Here is a 21,737-nt window from a genome sequence, read left to right on the forward strand (position 1 = left end):
CAGCCTGCATTTGAGTCTAATTGGCAGTGTAGCCGTTACATATTACAGAGTGCTCTGGAGAGACAAAGATGGAATGTAGGCTGACAAGTGTCTTTGCATCAATTTGTAATTTCCATTTTCAGGTTTGCAGCAGTGGTACTAATATTAATGTGTGTCAGTAAATGTGCAGAAATGTCAGTAGTACAATTAAAGGGATCAGTCTAAAATTGCACATTTCAGTACTGATCTGAGCTCAGCAGGAGCTTCAAATTTGCCTTGATACAAATGAATAAAACCATTCCATAATCAGTCTGCCAAGCAATGTACCTGGATTTGGATTAAATTTGAATACAAATCTTCTAAAGAATATAAGAGTCTTGCATTTTCATAGCCCCTTATCACCTAGAAATGTCTCAAAGCCACTCACTAGTAATTATTGTCAAGTGAATGTTCTGTAAGTAAACACAGTAGCATTTGTGTCAACACAGTCCCACATCCATGAAGTGAACATTCAATTAATCTTAAAGATTATTATCCAGGATATGCATAGAAACTCCTCTTTTCAAATAGTGTCAAAGGATCTTTAACACTCAACAATAACTTGCATTTATATAACGCCTTTCATATAAGGTCAGGTCCCAAAGCACTAACAGAGATAGTGGTTGATGCTAAGGAGGGAAGGTGAGACAGGGATTGGAGCAAAATAATCGTAGACATAATTGAAGTGGTAGGTTGGAGGAGGCTTATTAAAACAGATAGAGATGGGCAAGGCGCAGGGATTCGGGAAGGGAGTTTCATAGGGTAGGAGCATAGTGTCTGAAGGCTGAATACATGCTTTTTAGATGTCATCAATGGGTGGAGGGGGTGAGGAACATGTAGCATACAACAGTTCCCAATGGGATACCATGGATCCTGGTAAGGAAAGGGATGAAAATGAGCGTGAGTGAGGATGCGAGGATTCTGTGTGTAATACAGAGGGATTCCATGGACAAAACACTGTTTACAATGTGGGTACATTTGCTGCGGCTATTCAGCAGTTATGCCTTTACATTTCAGATTCCAACGTCACTGAATCCTATACTCTGCTTGGGTTTGATTTGGTTGAATTCCATTAACAAACTACTCAAAGGCATACTTCTCTCTTGCATTTGATATCATGTCTTCGAGACATCTCAAAGCTCTTCACAGAATATACTGTAAAGTGAATTGACTGTACATTTTGTGGGTGAAGTGCGGCAGCCAATTGCACATAGCAGTGTCCCATAAACAATCGTGGATTGAGTGACCAAATTATTATTTTTTTAAAATATATTTTGTTTTGAAGGGATTATTACCCCCAGAAAACAACCTGCCAATCGACTAACAACTGAGTTCCTCACCCCCCCAGAAAGTAAACAAAATGGAATTTACCTGCTCTGAGCTACAGGAGGATTATGGTCTTGTATTTTCAGAACCAGAAAACTATTTGATCAAAGGCATCTCCCCCCCAACTCCATCTTCCCATCTTTCGATCTCTTCACAAAGGAGATTTTATTTCCCTTATCTTTGTCTTGCACACACTGATATGTCAGCAAACACAGCAGCCAATTTAGTATGCAGAGCAGTAAGCAGCTTCTGCTCAGGCACTGCAATTCCAACTGGTGTTCTACTCAATGGGTAGAAATATATGTCTGAACTGTAGGCAGGATGGTGGTGGTAATGCTTTCGCACATTTTTTGAGTTGTGCTCTTCAACATGAAGCTCACAGGGAGTTTCTGGTATCTGCCATCTACCTAGTGAGCACTGAAATCCACGCTTGTTGGATGTCAAATAATAATATTCCTTACATTTGATATAGCGCCTTTCACATCAGGAGGATGTCTCAAAGTGCTTCACTGGATATACTGGAGTAACTGTATATTTTGTGGGCGGAAGTAAACCAATTTGCACACCAGCACGGTCCCACAAACAGCCATGAAGTGAAGCACTTATTTTATCTGGAGAATTGTTAGCCAGGACACCTAGAGAAACTCTTCTGTTCTCAAATAATGCCTTGGGATTCTTTAACATCTGCAGATGGGATTGAGGTTTAACATGTCATCCGAAGGACACCACCTCCAACAGTATAGCACACCACCAGCACTGCACTGGAGTGTCAGCTTAGGCTACATGGGTTCCAAGTTCTGATGAGAGATGACTAACTATCCTTTTCAAGGGTGAGATAAATGGGGTCTCCTCGGATTTGAACTGGCTTGTACATGACATGTCATCAGCAGGATTAGGTAAGCATGAATTATCTCCCTTCAGGAGGATAGGAAGACAGTGTGCATTCCTTTGCAGACACATGGACAAAATTTATTGCATAGTTGCCATGCATATGTGGATTCCGAAATGTGTCAGACACCCGGCTTTGCATTTGATGTAGCCCTTTTCACATCTTCTAGACATCACAAAGCGCTTCACAGAATGGACTGTAAAGTGAATTGACTGTCTCAATTTGTCTCTCACAAATAGTCATGGATTGAGTGACCAAATTATTATTGTTTTTTTCTTATTATTATCAGGTGTGTGGAGTAAGGAAAGTTGCCCAAGGTTTTGCCCTGCTGGGAATCGAACCCAGGTCTCTCGCTTGCGAGGCGAGCACTCTAACCACTGAGCTACAGGTTTAGACTTATTTAGTAAATGTGTCAATTGTCCAAAGACTATATAATACACAGATAAAACTAGGTAATCGGCAACAACTGTACATGGCGGAAGAACTCGCAACTTCTATTCCTGGAGTGGATTTGGACTGGGGAGCTATGATTAAAAGGAAAGCGAGCCGGTACAAACTGCCTGTAAACCTTCAATCAGTAGTAAGCAGGAGAATAGAATACTGTGCTGGGCAGGTAATTTAATATCAAAAAAGATTAAACTGATTTGGGGCAAACATCAGTGAAAATCAGATGAATTTAATGTTATCATGATCCAAACACACAATCTGAAAGCTGCAGGCTTACAGAATTTTGTTAGAAAGAAAGAAAAAATGGAAGGTGCATAGCTGTGCAAGCCAATACATGGGAAATGTTAGAAGAGGATCCATAGGACCATAGGAATATTCTACTAGATCACGGCTGATCTTACCTCAACTTCATCAATCCTCCTTTCAAAAGTAAAATAGATGGTAAGAACTATGATTTACTTTTACTTCATGTTATATATTTTTTACTTCTGTTCACAATCCCTCTACCTTGTTACGCTGTGCGAAGCTGGGTGTACATTGATCAAAGTCCTGTTGCATGCATAGCTCCTATCACTTTATGATTCTTGCAGAGTGAAACATAAAGGCAACAAGGAAATTAGCTTGTATTTTGGAGTACAAGTACTTTGTTCACAAACCACTTAGAATCCATTGATGCAACCTACTTTCATTCAGTAATAATCACAACTATATTTAAAGTCGGGTTGCTCATTATGCTAACAATAAATCATAATCCTTGCTTTTGATATAATGCCTTTCACTTCTGGAGGATGTCTCAATGCACTTCACTCAATTTATTGTAAAGTGTAGTAGGTGAATGTGGAAGCCAAGAAACCAAAGGCCAAAGTAGTAGCCACACTAATCTCACACACTGACAATTCGGAAGTCAGAGTGGGAATGGAAGAAGAATGAGTCAACTGTAGTTTCTCATACTGGTTCAAAGTGCCCCGTTAATACTGCCCAAATATGAAGGTATATCTGGGATGTATAGTGGACATAGTGCAGTTTGTGGAACATTGCTGTGTGCAACTGGCTGTCTCAAAATACAATCAATTCACTTTACACTATATCCTGTGCTACAATCTGTGGTCCTGAAGTTCAAGTTTAAAAGTCGAAGCTTTGCCTAAAAAGCATCTTTTAACTTCTTCCACGTATAAAGTCATCAGTACAGAAAAATGTCACCTGCATGCCATCTCCATTCAAAAGTAATGTATGGCAAGGGATTACCTAAGAAGCAGAAAATAAAACTAAATCCCGTATGAACGTGATATTCTTTTGCTTTCATTATTCATCCATCAAACAAATAGTACAATGTTTGTCCCTTGTTAAGTGCAATCCATAAGTGAACAAGGAATTAATCATTACAGTACGTGTGCATACAGTGATTGCCAATTCAAATATTTCCGTCACAGGGTCAGTAATTGTATGCTGTAGTCTAGTGTTGTCAACTTAACTCTTCTTTATATTTGAGTTCAGTTGGTATTAACAAAATAATAATCCTTGCATTTGATATAGTGCCCTATCATGTTGTTGAGACATCTCAAAGCGCTTCACAGGATATACTGTAAAGTGGATTGACTGTATATTTTGTGGATGAAACGCGACAACCAATTATACTGTTTGTGAGACAACAATATCTCACAAACAGCCATGGAGTGAACAATCAATTTTATTTGGAGGTTAGAAAGATGTTTCTCCTGCTAATTGCCAGGAGAAACATCTTTCTTACCTCCAAATAAAATTGGCAGGAGAAACTCTTCTCTTTTTGAATAGTGCCGTGGGATCTTTAATGTTCACCTGAACTGGCAGATGAGACTTTAATAATAATAATAATCCTTGCATTTGATATAGCGCTTTTCACGTCGGGAGGATGTCCCAAAGCGCTTCACAGAACATACTGTAAAGTGAATTGACTGTATATTTGTGGGTGAACGCGGCAGCCAATTGCGCACAGCAATGTCCCACAAACAGTCGTAGATTGAAAATGACCAATTTAATTATTGTTTTTGGTTTTTGGAGGGATTATTATTAGGTGTGTGGAGTAAGGAAACTTGCCCAAGGTTTCGTCCTGCCTGGAATTGAACCCAGGTCTCTCACTTGCAAAGCGAGTGCTCTAACCACTGAGCTACAGGACTCCACTTTGGTTTAACATCTCACCTGAAGGACGGCACCTTCGACAATGCAACAGCCCCCAGCACTGCATTGAATTGGGGTCTCACCTTAGACTATGCGATTCCAAGTCCCGACATGGGGCTTGAATCCATAACCTTCTGACTCAGAGGTGAGAGTTCTACTACTGAGCTAAGCTGCCACCTTATATTACAATTTTCATCCCATGTATAAGGCTCAGGCTCTCCTGTTGGCTCAGTTGGTACAACCACAATTTAGTGCATAACTGAGCAACGCAGTTGGTACAACCACAATTTAGTGCCTAACTGAGCAATGCAGTTGGTACAACCACAATTTAGTGCATAACTGAGCAATGCAGTCTAAGTATGTTTTACATTTAATCCATGGTGCTTTAGTGCCGGTAAAAGAGCCTTAGGATGTAAAGCCCTCCAGAAAAACTCATGTACAGCATACTGACCAACAAGAACTTTACTCTGAAAAGATCTCAGGTTGGAGTCAAGTTCATGCGGATCAGCATTGAGTTCCTTGCAAGAAGTGCAATTTACTTCTTGAGGAACTTTTTCCAGTGTTGATATACTTGTTAAAGCTGTCGCTTTATGATGTGGGGATTCTGTCCAAGACCTACACTGGTAAAGTCACACAAAACTTTATTTATCAGTCTCATGATTGGGCAGGGCAATTTCTGAAATCACTGCCCCATTAAAAATGCAACATCAATTGGTGCAAACACTAGTATTTATGGGGAAGCAAACACATTGCAAGTGGATGGCCTTCGCCAAGTAGCAGAACGTAAGGGCCTAAAGAATGTGATGTGACTTTCCACAAATCAAACACAAAAGCCTTTAAGAAGGCACTATCGGATTCAGATTTGGGAGTTATTCTTTGTTGCATAATTGGTATGCGTCAGTGAATTAGAGTCAGCCAAGGCTACAGCATGAATGTTATTTTTTCTCAAAAAAAATGGTTGAAAGGATCAACACATCAGAGCAGTGTCACAGCTGATTTGATTTTTAAATTTAATTGCAGCAATGCTCCACTGTAGTTTCTAGTGACTGCAAATGTTTATGAAACCAAATCTAGGAATGCAAATTTATAGCACGGTATTCAAAAATCCTTCAACAAAGACTTATAGTTTCAGATTGTTTTAATATTAAAACAAGGTGACAAGGCAGCAAAACAGCGGCCTTTAAAAAAAATATTTGCAGTGATCATGTAATGAAATACAGATTCTATTAGCTATCTATTCTGTCCCATCTCAATCAGAACTGCGCTATAGTAAAGAGCAGTCTGAATTGCAGAAGATTTGATCTGTTTAATTTATACTGTGCTACACACAACTACGTTCAAATGAAGCTCTCAGGTTTGGTTCATTAAATGCATTGATTGCGCACTGGTTTTCAATGGGTTAGAGCTACATTTCCATGCATGCATTGCGCTATTGCTGTATAACGTGCTATTAGGGCAGAAGCAGGCTTTTAGCAGAGACTGTTATTAATGTCATTCAGCAGACGAGAGTGTGACATGCTGGCAGAGCGATGACATCTGTCTCTTGTGATGGGACCCGGATGATCCTGCAGTGAATTTAGATCATTTATACCAGGCTTCTCAAAGGCGAGCTATAGATTGAGTCTGGGAGCTGATATAACAATGGAAGGTTTCGAATGACAAGGTCCTTTGCAGTGAGTTAAAGCCCTGATGTGTTGACCACACTGCAATATGTTGCCACCCTTTTGCTGGCAATGACTTTTTTTTATGAAATTGTTTGAGCCACCTCCTGTAACCTGTAGTGTATTAATTCCACTAAGCTATTCAGAGGATACTATTGCAACTAAAATAGTCGGTTTCTTCTTTCTAGTTTCCGCTCCAAACTCATTTCTTATTGGTTTTATTATTCCCCCGGTCCTGGTTCAACAAGAAAGCTGTGATGGGTTGACACACAATCCTCGTGGATGTCACCACGGTCAGTCGATTATCAGACAAAAGATGTGCTAATTCTTTCCTCTAAGTTCTCTCCCTCCTCTCTTGGGATAAGAGATTCAATTCCATCTGGGTTTAGACTTACGTTAAGTTCTTAGCGTTTCAGATTAGTGTAGAATTTGGCAAGTTTTAAAATACAGTTTTAATTTTGAAGCTGGTTGTCTGTACGTTCTTTTAAGAAAAAAGAACAATTATTTTCAAAGTTAGGATGGAATTTAAGAATTTGCCAAATTTTGCCCATTCTGAAAAGCTAAGAAAATAATGTAAAGTTGAGACCCAGTTGGAATATTAACCCCAGAATGGAGGCTTCCGATAGCTCTCCCAAGTGGCCATTATATATTATCCTGAATAATGGTTCTTGTCAAATCCTGGATTGTGATTCTTGGGCTAGTCCAGTCTGTCCTCAGTTGCTGTCCCCAAACATGTGCTTTCCAATCAGGATCTTTAGATCAGAAGCAGGAACTCTGGCTGATTTTTCAATTCCTATCCTGGGGTGCTGAAACCAATTAAGTATTTAATTTATATTTAAATTAAATTGAATTTAAATTCTTAATTAAAATTAGTTTCAGTCCCGGAATAAGTGCACCCCAACTGTTACCCAGCAGAGATCAATAAAATCAGCACAAGATGGCAGGAAAGCCCAATTTGTAAACCCTTCTTGTCTAAATGGCCAAGTGTTTACACAAGATGGTGCTTTTGGTCAGCCAGGCCTTCAGGGATCTCCGAGGTTGAGGGGGAAGGAACACTCCAACCATTTAGGTGGACATAAAATGCTCTGGTGGTATGATGCTAAGTCTCCTGGGTCAACTAAGAACTGATTCCATTGTTCTAATAAAATTGGCTGAGTTAGAGTGACAGCCAGTGTAATGATATTCCTGAACTTCTAAAGCATTCCATCATTTTTCAGTTAGAGTGATAGAGCTGAAAGAAAATAACAAACTGGCTGTACGTTTGTTAACAAATCTAATAGAATTTTTCGATGAGGTAACGGAGAGGGTGGATGAAGGTAGTGCAGTTGACATAGTTTATATGGACTTCCAAAAGGCATTTGACAAAGTGCCACATAAAAGACTTGTAAGAAAAATAGAAGCCCATGGTATAAAAGGGACAGTGGCAGCATGGATCCAGAACTGGCTGGGAGACAGAAAGCAGAGCGTTGTGGTGAACAATGGCTTTTCTGACTGGAGGGAAATGTACAGTGGCGTCCCCCAAGGATCGGTATTGAGACCACTGCTCTTCTTAATATATATAAATGATCTGGACTTGGGTATAGCAAGTACCATTTCCAAGATTGCGGATGTCACAAAGTTAGGTAGGGTATCAAACAGTGAGAAGGATAGCAGCCAACTGCAGGAAGACATAAACAGAATGGTAAAATGGGCAGACACATGGCAGATGAATTTCAATGTGGAGAAATGCGAGGTAATGCATTTTGTAAAAAAGAATGAGGGGAGGCAATATAGGCTGGTAATACAATCTTAAGGGGGGATGAAGAAACAGAGAGACCTGGGGGTTCAGGTAAATCAATCCTTGAAGGTGGCAGGACAGGTAGATAAAGCTGTAAAAAGAGCATATGGGATACTAGGCTTTATAAATAGGGGCATAGAGTACAAGAGTCAGGAGGTTATGATTAACCTATATGAAACACTGGTTAGACCTCAGTTAGAATACTGCGCCCAGTTCTGGGCACCACACTATAGGAAGGATGTTAAGGCATTGGAAAAGGTGCAGAGGAGATTTACGAGGATGGCACCAGGAATGAGGGACCTTGATTATGAAGAAAGGCTAGAGAGGCCGGGATTATTCTCATTGGAGCAGAGAAGGTTACGAGGAGACCTAATAGAGGTCTTCAAAATCATGAGGGGATTTGATAGGTTAGAAAGGGAAAAACTGTTTCAACTGTTGGGTGTGTCGGTGACTCGAGGTTACAGATTCAAAATAGTCTCTAAAAGAAGCAGAGAAGAGGTGAGAAGAATTTTTTTTCATGCAGCAAGTTGTTCGAATTTGGAACGCATTGCCTGAAAGGGTGGTCAAGGTCGATTTGATAACAACTTTTAATAACGCGGTGGACGGGTATTTGAGGAGGACAGGTTTGCAGGGTTATGGGGAAAGGGCTGGGGAGTGGGATTGACATTACATTGCTCTTCTCAAAGAGCCGGCACAGATGGGCCGAATGGCCTCTTTTTGTGCTGTACGATTCTATGATTTGTAGAAATGCTTCATATTCAATCTATATTGGAGTTGAAAAGGTGTTCTTCAGAAAACCGGCAGCTCCTCAATGCTATGAGAAGTACCCCTGTTGCAAACTGCAACTGTGAAACCCATCTATATGGTGCCTTGTGACACCTCAGCTTTGACCAGTGATTGCCTTAGAGATGTGATCTCATGAACTGGCATGACATATATGGGGTTTCCTGTTGAAGATACACTTTATGCTGTGAGGAGCTTTTTTTCTGGTGGCGAGGAGCCAGTAATTTCATGTCTTTCTTGGGCAGTGCTTTTGCACCCCTTTTGTGATTTTCCCTAAAAAGCCCCAGTATAAAGCCTCAGTGATCCAGCATAACATTGAAGGAATACACATTTGATTAATGCTGGCAAAAGCATCTTCACCTTTTGGGATTGACTCGTTAAAAAGTTTTCCTTAAAAAGTTCCACCTAATCTAAGTTGTAAGATTATTGTCTTAAAATTCAATATTTTGCAGAATGCTGGAAAATTCTTCAACTTAGTTTTAATTTGGATGCTAGCATTTACAAAATAAATGCTAAAAAACCTTCCTGATTCATCTTGTTACCAATGTGGGCAGGTTCTGATATCTGGGACAGCCTGAACTTACCCATGCTGCTTCCAATGCCAACTACATCTCACTGGTACACTGCTGTGCACAAGTGTGATAGTGTTGACACTCAGACTATTTATTGGCAGCTATTTTCTTAGATGACATTTGAGAATTTCAACTAGAAAACAGTTGGATCACACTTGGAATTACACATCAACAAGAAAATATCAGATGCAGGAAGTGTCATGTTGTTGTGCATAAGCTTTCAGAAGTGAGCTGGGGTTGGAAGTGAGTTGCGTGTTGTGTCATACACAAGAGAGACAGATAACACAGAGGAACTTGGGCTGGGTTCTGGAAGACTTGACACAACAACAGGACACTCTCTGGAGATTGTTTTGTCAGTGACAGAGAGTTTAAGGTCTTGTTTAAGAGGTGTGATTCCTAAAGTGCTTTTGTTGGTGCAAGTGACCCTGAAATCATGTTAGCTCTGTAGTCTTGAAACACAGCACCTGCTGACCATTTTGTTTTGCTTTTTTTTAAATAAAACAATTATTGTGCCCAAATATTTTTCAATTTTCTCCCCACTGGCATCTATCTCTCTGCTCCAGGCCTGACATCCTCTTACTGGGTGCATTTCCACAGATGCCAGTTGCCCTCCAATGCCCCACCCAAATTGCCACTGTTCATGTGAGAGCATTGAGCGTTAGCAGGGCATTCAACTGTAAAGTGTGTCATCACAGCCAACCTGACTTCTCCACACCCGATTAGTGCACACACACACTACCAGTAGCAGGGGCTGTAGAGGGACCAAGAGGAGAAATCCTGACTGGTTTCCCCTTCCTAAGACGATGAAGGATGGGGCCAATTTCATTGTGTTTGAGACCAGCAAACTGCACAGATTGGGATTCCATTCAGTGAGCAGCTGGTCTGTAAAATACAGCTATATGTACTGCACCAATGGGCTGTCTGGAGTGGAAGCTTAAAAAGGTGCACTATTATTGCTAATTAAATGTCTTAACATTCTTCACAATGATTACTATCCCATTCAGTCGTTGTTTTTTGTAGGCAAATACAGTAGCTATTTTGCACACTGCAAAATCCAATAACCAGCCATGAGGTAAATAACTAATGAATCTGGAGGATTATTGTCCAGACCAAATTCCCTTATTATTTCAAACAGTGCTTCCTACCCCTCAAAGGGCAGACAGCACCTCATTTTAACAGCTCATATCAAATACTGCAGTTTTGACAATTTTTTGACAGCATTTCATGAGGACAGCACTGGAGCCGAGACTGTGAGCTCAAGGTCTAACATAGGGCTTCAATCCACAACCTTCTAACTCCTGGGCAAAAGTCCTACCAACTGAGCCAAATTGACACTTACTAAGAAATGAAAGAAACATAGTTAAAGCTGACACTTCATGCCCTGGCACCTCCCTAACTCTCCGACCTGCTTAACCCCCAACCCACTACCCGCTGCCTCCATTTGACTGGCTCCAGCCTCCTGCATATCCCTCGTGCCCTCCGTTCCACCATTGGTGGCCGCACTTTCAGCCACTATACCCTGAAACTCTTTCTCTATCCCTCTGCCTTGTCTCTTCCTTCACCATCTTCAGGTTGCACCTGAAGACCTTTCTCTTCCACCGTGTCTACGGTCACCTCCACCTCCCCGGACTTGGCGTCGTGCTCCGCCACTATCAAGCGCTCTGGGACACTACCCTATGTGAGGGGCGCTATATAAATGTATGTTGTTGTTGCTGTATCTGCTTTAGGCAACTCTGAGGCATTTGGTAGAACAAAAGTCGTTTGATGTTATTTCAGACTTTCTGTAAGAATTAAAAAACCTTTACAAACCAGATGGTCATTGAGATGCTGTTACCAGATCCCCCACGGAAACTATCTACTCCAATCCTATTTCCCTGCAATTTCCCCATGCTATTTAATATTATTTTTACTCAAGCATTTATATGATTCATTTGTAAATGCTCTTACGGTCTCACCTTATTATTGTTATTATTATTATATCTTCACCAGGCTTTCAAGACGAGGTATTTCCCATTCCACCAATCCTCTGTGTCAATATTTCTAATCTCCCCTTTAACTTCTGGTGATAATCAACAGTTTATCCTCTCTTGTTACTGACTTGGCCATCGGTGGAAATATTCTTACTCTGTTTATCCTGTTTTGTTGTATTACAATCCAATAATGTGAATCTGGGGCGAGTTTTCACTTGTGACTGTTCTAATAACATGTTCTTGAGAAACTTCCTATACAGTTGTAAAATTAATCGTGAAATCTTAGTCATAAGGAGCTGCCATGATCTACTAAAACAGCAGAGTAGGTTTGACAAGTATACTCCTTCTCTTAGCTTCCTGTGAAAATTTGAACATCAGGATGATGCCATTTACAGTGCTTCAGCTGAAACTTCAGTATCTATTTTGATAAAAGTGGTTTTGTTGTCATGAGCGACTTTGAGTGGGAAATCCTGTGCTCCCTTGTTCTTTCCAGCTCTAACAGTTGTCTTTATGTGATTGGATATTTGTCCCCAGGGTAAGTAGATTCTGACTGTGATAATACTTGTGCCAAGTGCTGGCAGGGCTCAATCTGCCTGTTTGAACATGCTAACTGACTTGGATGTTTACAACGTGATCTTTCCTATTATCACTTTCCCAGTGCAATTTGGATAAAAACAAAATTGATTGCTGCTAGATCATTAATGGTCACCATTGACTCTGAGTATTAAACACATTTCTGATCACCGTTAAATGGAACACACTAATGTTTGATGGAAAATTAGAAGACTGAAGTGTTTGTTCAAGATGTGGATCAGAAAACAGATCCACATGGGGAATCATTGACAGCACATGTTTTACTCTGTGGATATAGAACAATTGTGCAATTTCCTCTCATAGGAACAACCTGTTAGATTTTTCCTTGTGACTTCAAACTATATTCCAGTTTAAAATATCCACTCACAATGTACACACAGCCATAGCTGTCAAATTTCCTTTCAGGCAGCTAATGCCAGGCTGCAGTTGTGACTGTGTCAATCAAAGATAAGAAATTTCACCCAGTCTTTTTAACAAGTGCGTAAAATGGACTTCCAAATTAAGGCTAAATTTAACAATTTTCCACAAAGCTGCGCAATCTTAAATTTTAAGACAAAATAGTCTTAAGGACACGCCTCAGTAGTTGGCAATTAGGCTTCAGCGCAATGTATAGAACTTATCTGCATTTATCAGTTTCTCTGCACTGAGTCTGTGTCATAACTAAAGTAAAGTTTTCAGCCCAAACTGATCAAAATCATGAGCTGAGTTAGGTTGTCAATAGCACCACTGGCACAGACTCAGCAATTCCAGTTTTGAGATCAATGGATGGGAGACACATCAGGTCAATCCTACCCAAAGGTTGAGGACAACTCCAAATCTCCCAGTCTAATTACTAATGCACAGCAGCACAGTAAATGGCATTGCATCTTCACAACCCTGAACTGTGACCTCCTATCCTGCTCCCTTGGTGTTTTTGTATTGTTTTGGGTTTTATCTAAATGCACTGTTAAATTGACCCCACAATTTCCACGATAACATTCAAAGAAGGTATATGTCACAAAACAAAATATTTGAAGAAAAGCTGATATTGTTTTGATGCTTTTCCAGAAAATGGAAAATGTTTCCGTTCAATAAAATACATTTAAACTTTACTTGCATCTCCTCAAAAGAGTTCACAAGGGCCTCACAGTTAAATAAATTAATAAGATCAAAAGAGAGGTTCGGATGAGAGAAGGCACTGTGACCATTTGATCGCTTCCTTCTAGAATACCCACCCTACTGTCCTCCCATTACAGATAACATCAAGCTTTTCCTTGGAGGAGTCAAAGTGTCCTGACCTCAACCGCCCTACCTTGTAATCAGTTCCAGGTGTTAATTTTGCTGTGTAAGAAAAATGCTTCTGAAAATTGCCCTTCACAACCATGAACCTGTCCCCTCTAAAGAAAGTCAGTTGACTTGGATCATGTCACGTAGGGGCAGAAGATTGATAGCCCACCTCTTCGACCTCATGAAGTTTATTTTAGGTGGATGTTTTGTTCACTGCCTTCCATTTTAAATACTTCAGGAACTGCTAAGCTTCCACTGAGAATATTGAGGCATTGAGGAAAATTCAAGAACAATGGTGCTCTCCACAGATGTCATCGTGCATATGTGTCAGAGATAAAATGCCAGATGACAGCTCATTTAAGCTCAGATTCGGGTTTTGAATATTTTCCCTGCACTAAAGAACTTTGATAATGGATTTGATCCCAGGATGCAAACTCTCTCAACTTGACGTCCAGTCTCAGGGAATAAAATGCTCAATTTAGTCTTTCATATTTCTTTTTCATTTTATGGAGAGAAATTTCATCTTGGTCTAGAATTCTTCCAATTATATAGCGTTTAATAATAATAATCCTTGCATTTGATAAAGCACTTTTCATGCCTTCTCGATGTCTCAAAGTGCTTCACAGAATAGACTGTAAAGTGAATTGTGGGCGAAATGCGGCAGCCAATTGCACACAAACAATCATGGATTGAAATGACCAATTTATTATTGTTTTTTTTGAGCGATTATTATCAGGCATGTGGAGTAAGGAAACTTGCCCAAGGTTTCACCCTTCCGGGAATCTAAACCAGGTCTCTCGCTTGCAAAGCGAGTGCTCTAACTACTGAAATACAGGACAAGTACAACCTTAATTATGAAGTTGATTTTCTGTAAGTTCTTTTCCATTTGTATAGTGCGTGACTTGACTGTGAGTATAATAACAATAATCTTTACATTCTACATATTGCTTCATCACATTGTTGAAACACCTCAAAGAAGTTCACAGGAGATACTGTAGAGCGCAGTGAGCATATTTTGTAGATGAAAGTGGCAGTCAATTTGTACCCAGAAACTTCATATAAACTTTTCATAAAGTGAATGATTAATTTTTATCTGAGGGGATTATTGGCTAGGACACCAGGAGAAACTCCCTTTGTTTTTCAATGCATGTCATGGGATGTTTGATAAGTAGAAGGAATCTCCGTTTTCATATCTTATCTAAAAGGTGGCACCTCTGATAATACGTGGCACTCCCAGCATTGTATTGGAATATCAGCCTAGACTATGAACTCAAAATTATCAACATGAACTTAAACATACAATCTCTGACTCAGAGGCAAGAGTGCCACCAACTGAACAAGGATTTCACCTGCTTGTTCACTAGACTCTGGATACCTCAGGCAGTTTTAAAACTAGACAGGACTAATAGATTCTAGGTTTAAATCCTGTTGCATCCATTCAACCCTTTCAAAGTTGATCAGATGAGTATCATGCCTAAATATGGTGGGTCTACTCTAGGCTGAAGGTCTTCAATGTCCCAAGGCATTGTTAATGGTTGACTAGTATATCTAGCTCATCAGTGAGACATGTCCTCAGCTCAGCAAGCTAAATCTTATTGTGGTCCTATCTGGTATGTGCTGCACAAATACTTATTTGTTAAAATCTGATCAAATCTTACCATATGGTTTAAGAGATGGAGGTCACACAGCTTTTAATATCCTGATATACTGAATAGGTAGGCAGTAACAAATGGAGCTGAACCAAGGTGAGGTGATCCAAGATAGTAGACTTCATGAAAACTAGGTTTGAGTCATGATATAAACTTGAGGCAAACCTTTTTATAATCCTTTGAGGACTGAAAAGCTTTTTATGTTGCTGAGAACTGAACATGATTCCCATCGCATCCATCCCTTAAAATGTTCCAACTGCTAAAACATACCTGAATATTAATGTACCCGAAATACAGCAAGGATTGAACAGCAAGTCCAGCACAGCATTCAGCTTTTGTTCTACTGCTCAGTACAGCAGTACAAAATCAGCCTAGTTATGAACTGAGCTCCCACAGGAACAGGAGGAGGCTGTTCGGCCTGTTGAGTCTCTATCTCCATTTCACTAGATTGTCTTTTATCTCATCTGCCAGTCTCTTCTCCAAGTGACTGTTGCAATGTTGAATTTCCTAATTACGAAATGCAGCCATAGATGAATCAGACTCAAAAATTCCACACCAAGTTCATCTATTTTCGAAGTGGTGTTTCCTTGAGTCAATATAACAGCATGACATACTAGATGTTAGCTGAAGAAGTTCCTTTTTGTTTCTTACTTGAGAAATACCGCATAATTCACCTCATATGCTTAATCCCCTCACTTCCCAAGTATTCATCTATTTCCCTTTGATCCTCTTATCCTGTAGCTGTGGAGTCCTAGCAGTAAGTAGGAACCCGGTTGTTAGTAGTTTGGTGGATCACTTTTACGGAGGTAATAATTCCTTCCAATAAATAAATAATAATTTGGTCACTCAATCCACGACTGTTTGTGGGACACTGCTGTGTGGCTGTTGTGTTTCACCCACAAAATATAGTCAATTCATTTTATAGTATATTCTGTGAAGCGTTTTGCGATGTCTTGAAGATGTGATAAGATGCTATATCAAACGCAAGGATTTTTATTATTATTATTATCATGTCATGGCAACAGAACTGTACGCAAGACTCCAGGTGCAGCCAGACCAGAGTGAGGAACATGACACCAGGTAGAGGCAAACAATGGCCATCTATTAGGAACATAGGAACATGAGTAGGCAATTCAGCCCTTCGAACCTGTTCCGCCATTTATTTAGATCATGACTGATCTGTACCTCAACTAATCCTTTCAATTTCAAGCTTTCTCCCCATATCCCTTAATACCCTGACTTACCAAAAATCTATCTACCTCACTCTTGAAGGTGTGGATGGATTCAGCATCCACGGCCTTTTGAGGGAGAGAATTCCACCTTTTGAGTGAAAAAATGCTTCCTGATTTCATTCTTAAATAGCCTGGTTCTAATTTTAAGACTATGCCCCTTGTTTTGGATTCCCCACCAAAGGAAATAGCTTCTCTGTATCTACCCTATCAAATCCCTTTATCATCTTAAATACCTCAATCAAATCGCCCCTCAACCTTCTAAACTCAAGGAAATACAATCCAAGTATTCGCAGCCTTTCCTCATAACTTAACCCTTTTAGGCCTGGTAACATTCTGTGGACCTGCGCTGCACCCCCTCCAGGGCCAATATATCTTTCCTGAGGGGTGGTGCCCAAAACTGAACGCAGTCTCCAGATGGGGTCTGACTAACTCTCTATACAGCTGAAGCATCATTTGTTTCTTTATTTCAAACTGTCAGTGTGATTCCTCTGCTAAATACCTATTTTCATATGTTGAGGTGTCTAGGTAGGAAATCAATTATCAAACCACCATGTGTGCAATATGCAACAGATCCATATTGACACTGCTGCAGGTGTGAAGTATGCAACCAGTTCTTAATGTTAGCTTCAACCTGCATTAGGAACGCTACAAAGATTGTTGTGATTGATTACAGCCTCCTATTTTGTGGATGTACAGTATCTCTCTATCACACCTTACAAGCAAAATAACCTCTCTGAGGGTTATGGAGAAACATTTACAGCTCGAATTCCTTTAGTCATTGCTCACTAACCACAACAAACAATATGCGATAGATAATTTCAGAAGGAGTGTGTTTCAGCAGTTAGTTTTAGAATCACCGCTTTTTATTATGGTCAGTTTTTCAATGTAAAGCCACTTGTGTCACATGTCAGCCTGGCTCAGTTGGTAGTAATGGGGACAAATGTGACAATGCAGACAAATGTGAGATGATAGATTTTATGAGGAAGAATGAGCATACATACATTGTGTGAAAATGTATTAAAAGGAACGGAAGAGCAAGGAATCTTGGGGATTAATGCACATAAATCCTTAAAGGTTGGAAGGCAGGTGGACAAAGCTGTCAAAAAGCTAATGGAAGCTTAGTTTTTTAAATAGTGGTATAGAATATAAAAGCAAAGAGGTAACGCTAAACTTATATAAATCGTTAAGTTAGATCACAGTTGGAATATTGTGTCCAGTATTGGTGACCCCACTTTGGGTGATACCAGAGATGAGTGGTTTGGCCTATGAGTGGAGACTGGGCCTTTATCTGTTGGAACAAAGAAAGTTGACGGTGACCTGATCGAGGCCTTTAAAGTTATTAGGCATTTGATAGAGTTAATAAAGAGAAACGATTTCCACTGTTTGGTGAGTCGGTAACTCGAAGGCATCAATTTAAGATAGTTAGTAAATGAGCAAATGAGGAGCATAGGAGAATGTTTCCTTTGGAGGAGATGTTAAAATGAGACTGTTCGAATGAATTTCAAAGACCTCACAACACTACTCAAAAAGAGAAGTGAGTTTCTCAGAGCGTCCTGGCCAACAATCCCCAGTTGGTATAATTGGTCATTCATTTGATGGCTGCTGTGAGATATTGCTGCGCCCAAATTGGCTGCAACCTACGTTCATGTACAATTACACAGTCATTATCTTTCACAGTCAAATCCTGTGAAACTCCTTGAGGTATTTTGTGGACAGTAAAGCACAGAAGGATTATTATGAAGACCTATGAGCACATTAACTTTTTGAGACTGACTGGATCATCAAACTGAGCTGCAACATTTGCAAGGCGAGAAATTTCACTTAGTCTCATTAAGACTGAGTTTATCATTTCTTGATTTCTCCACAATTGTCAGTGACCTGTGAGGCACACTCCACTATATTTTATTGGTTCAACAAGTAGAAGATTATCATTCAGATTACAGTCACCAAGGGATTACAGTTGTTTCTGTGCAAGTGTTTCAGATTTCAGCTCATTCCATTCAGTTCAAAACAACGCATTTGTTGACTGCGCAAACACCCATTTTGCACAGGGAATGGCGTGCTAGGGATCTGTCAAAATAAAACCTCAGCTAATTCACAGAGCAGCAAATAATGGATTTGCTGAGCTATTCAGCTGAAGCTGATATAATCAGATCACAGATTGCCTGTGGTTTGTCCTGCTTCTGTCCTCCTCAGTTTTCAGCAATGCTGTGATCTTGGGTTATTAAAGGGAAATCGACCAGAAGTAAGTGTTAAAGGTCTGTTTGTACACAGTGACATGTAAACATTGAATTAAAATGATCAGCAGCTAAGTTTCTCCAGTTCAGGTACAGCTTCATCAATGCCTTTCTAACAAATATCAATTAATTCAGCACCATTGTCAATCTGCATAGAACAGGCTATGGTTCATCTGGCACCATAGACACAAAAATCATCTCCAGAAAGAAGTGCAAAAATCTGTTGTTCAAATTCCAGTGGTGCCCTGTTATAATTTCATGGTTGTGATTCCATAAAATCAAAGGCGGTGCTATAACAACACAGTAGCTAGTCAATGCTTCCGTATTCACTGCGCATGCGATCAAAAAGACAAAAATCAGCCCAGCACTTGGGGGAGGCAAAATGGATCGGGTCAGTGGATTGCTGCTGATGCCAATTCCTGCGTGATGCACAGAAATTACATCAGTGGTGACCTAATGATAACAATGATTCTAATTCTTAAATACAATCTTTGATTAAATTCAAGTCTAATTTAAGTTAAATTTAAGTCTAATTCTTAAATACAGTCTTTAAGCACTCCGAGACATTATTCTGTGTGCAGGTCACTATACAGTATAAATGCAAGTTGTTGTTAATTTTTATGTAGGTTTTCTGTAAATATTTTTAGCTTTAAACAGCTTCAAGCTGAATCCAACAATTTCCCAAATTTTGCACATTGTGAAATATTAAGTTAATAGAATAAATTTAGACCAGGTGGAATTCCTGTAAATCATGTTTTAAACCCTCATCTCATACCCATCAGTCAACTTCGTTTCCAAATAGATGTCTAATTCCCTCTTGAATTTGCTGAGACAATCTGCGTCCACTACCTCGCTGAGTAGTTCATTTTACATATTCACCACTTTCCGCACAAAGGAATTCAATTTGAACTATCTGTTCACCTTCCCTATTCTGAGCTTCAGTCTGTGATGTCAGGCACAGGCAGTGTGGTGACATTTTTATGACATAAATGACATTGGTTTGAGCATTTATAAAATGATGAGAAAGGCTTTGCCAATAACAGGCAAGTTGCTGCAAGTGCAGTTGAATAGAACAATAAACTCACTGGAAAAAGGTAAATTAATCCATTTGAGCATTGCCCTGTGTATTACAGCAGAATCTCTTGCTATCACAGTGGTTTTCAATAAAAATAATGGTGCGCGGCAATAAGAGACTTCATCAACAAGCCTGCCCTTGCAGGCATAATAAATAAAATCAAGCAGATAAACAGATATTAAATATTAAATTGGCATTTGTACTGGAAATTATTTTTTTTCCATGCAAGAGAATTTTCTGGGTTGATCAGAACTGTGTAAACATTGCCTCCCTATCTGTGCACATCAACCCATTTATTTTTTCAGCATCCCTGGGAAATGGTAAGATAGAACTTTAAAGCACAGAGGAGGAGAAATACAACCAGGGTATAGATTTATTCTAATTCCTTAGCATGCAGAATTTGGCAAAGTCAAAACTGATACCTTCTGTGGCTTCAAAGTTAAAACTGTATTTAAGAATATACCAAATTTTGCATTCTTTGAAATGCTAATGAAATAGAGTAAATCTAGACTCAGGTGGAATTTCCCTCCCAGAGAATACTCCTACCTAATGATGTCTTTTCCTATTATTCTTCATCCATATTCTACAAGTGTTTTACACAGCAAATGTGTTGCCACATTGACTCTGAGTTCTAACATTGTTTCCCAATTGACGAAGCATTTATCCTCAAGTTATCATTTAAAGGTGGATGTTAAAGATCCCATGGCACTATTCAAAAGGAGAAGGGAGATTCTCCTGATGTCCTGGCTAACAATCCTCCAAATAAAATTGGTCAATCAAGTCATGGCTGTTTGTAGGACGTTGCTTGGGCAGTATGAATTGGTTGCCATGTTTGCCTACAAAATGCACAGTCATTCCACTTCACGGTAAAATCCTGTGAAGCACTTTGAGACGTCTCGATGACGTGATATCAAATGCAAGGATTATTATTATCATTGTTATTAAAGGGTCACCTAGTTTATAACTAACACTTTGCAAATAGCATTTTTACATTTCTAATTTTAGACTTAAGAAATATGGAGCAAGAAAAGGTCATTTGGTTCTTCAAACCAATTCCTTCAAGAGAGTCTGCACAATTTGCAAGCAATGGCATTGAGCCAATTTATTTAACCCTTAATTGCTGTTCTTGGATGCTGGGGATTCATCTGGTTACATCCAGGGTGTTGCCATGTCAGTCATCACAGTTCGGTGGGGGTTCATGCCCTGCAAATCCATCCTTAGAACTGTTTTTCAGCCGACTTAAAGAAAATGCAAAAATTTGCTCCTTGCCCAGAATAGATGGTGGGAATTGAGAGACAGAAACAAAAAAGGGAATGGGTTCAAAAAGCTTGAAATAATTAGGAAGAAATGGTTAGAACAGATATAGAATACATAGAAAATACTATTAATAATAATCCTTGCATTTGATAAAGCGCCATATATCATTGAGATGTGACAGAATGCCTCACAGAATAAAACTGAAGTCAGAATTCATAACGATAATAATAATCATTGCATCTTATTATTTATTAAACATCTATTTATTCGATTGGCAGATTGCTTTTCTGGGATAATAATAATAATAATATAATATTATTATTATTATTATATTATTATTATTATTATTATATATAATAACCCCTTTTAAAAAAATAATAATTTGGTCACTCAATCCACGACTGTTTTTGGGACACTGCTGTGCTGCCTTTCGCCCACAAATATACAGTCAATTCACTTTACAGTATATTCTGTGATGCGCTTTGAGACATCTTGACAACGTGATAAGGCATCAACTGCATGGATTATTTTTATTTATTATTATTTAATAGTGGCTTTCACACCAGGAAGACACCCAAAACACATCACGAGATATATTGTGTAGTGGAGTAACTGTTTTGTGGGCCAGGAGATCTTTAATGTCTATCTGAACAAGCAAACTGGGCCTCTATTTAACATCTCAATTGAAGAAAGGATGAATTCAAAAGAAAAGAATGGAAGAAAAAATTGGATAGCAGGGTGTGCCCAGAAAGTTTTTAAACTGTTTAATTCAAGTTGTGTTACTCTTATTTATTTTAATAGCTTAATATTAGAAATAAGCAACCCTTATT

At 39.3% G+C, this 21,737-nt stretch overlaps 1 protein-coding gene across 1 annotated transcript in view; it reads right to left on the bottom strand.

Moving 5' to 3' along the window:
* gabbr2 (gamma-aminobutyric acid (GABA) B receptor, 2) overlaps window positions 1–21,737 on the bottom strand; it is a 473,571-nt gene that overhangs the window by 184,131 nt on the left and 267,703 nt on the right. The gene's annotated exons all lie outside the window — the stretch shown is intronic.

Source organism: Callorhinchus milii, unplaced genomic scaffold (genome assembly GCF_018977255.1).
Source record: "Callorhinchus milii isolate IMCB2004 unplaced genomic scaffold, IMCB_Cmil_1.0 Scaffold2, whole genome shotgun sequence".
NCBI classification, from domain to species: domain Eukaryota; kingdom Metazoa; phylum Chordata; class Chondrichthyes; order Chimaeriformes; family Callorhinchidae; genus Callorhinchus; species Callorhinchus milii.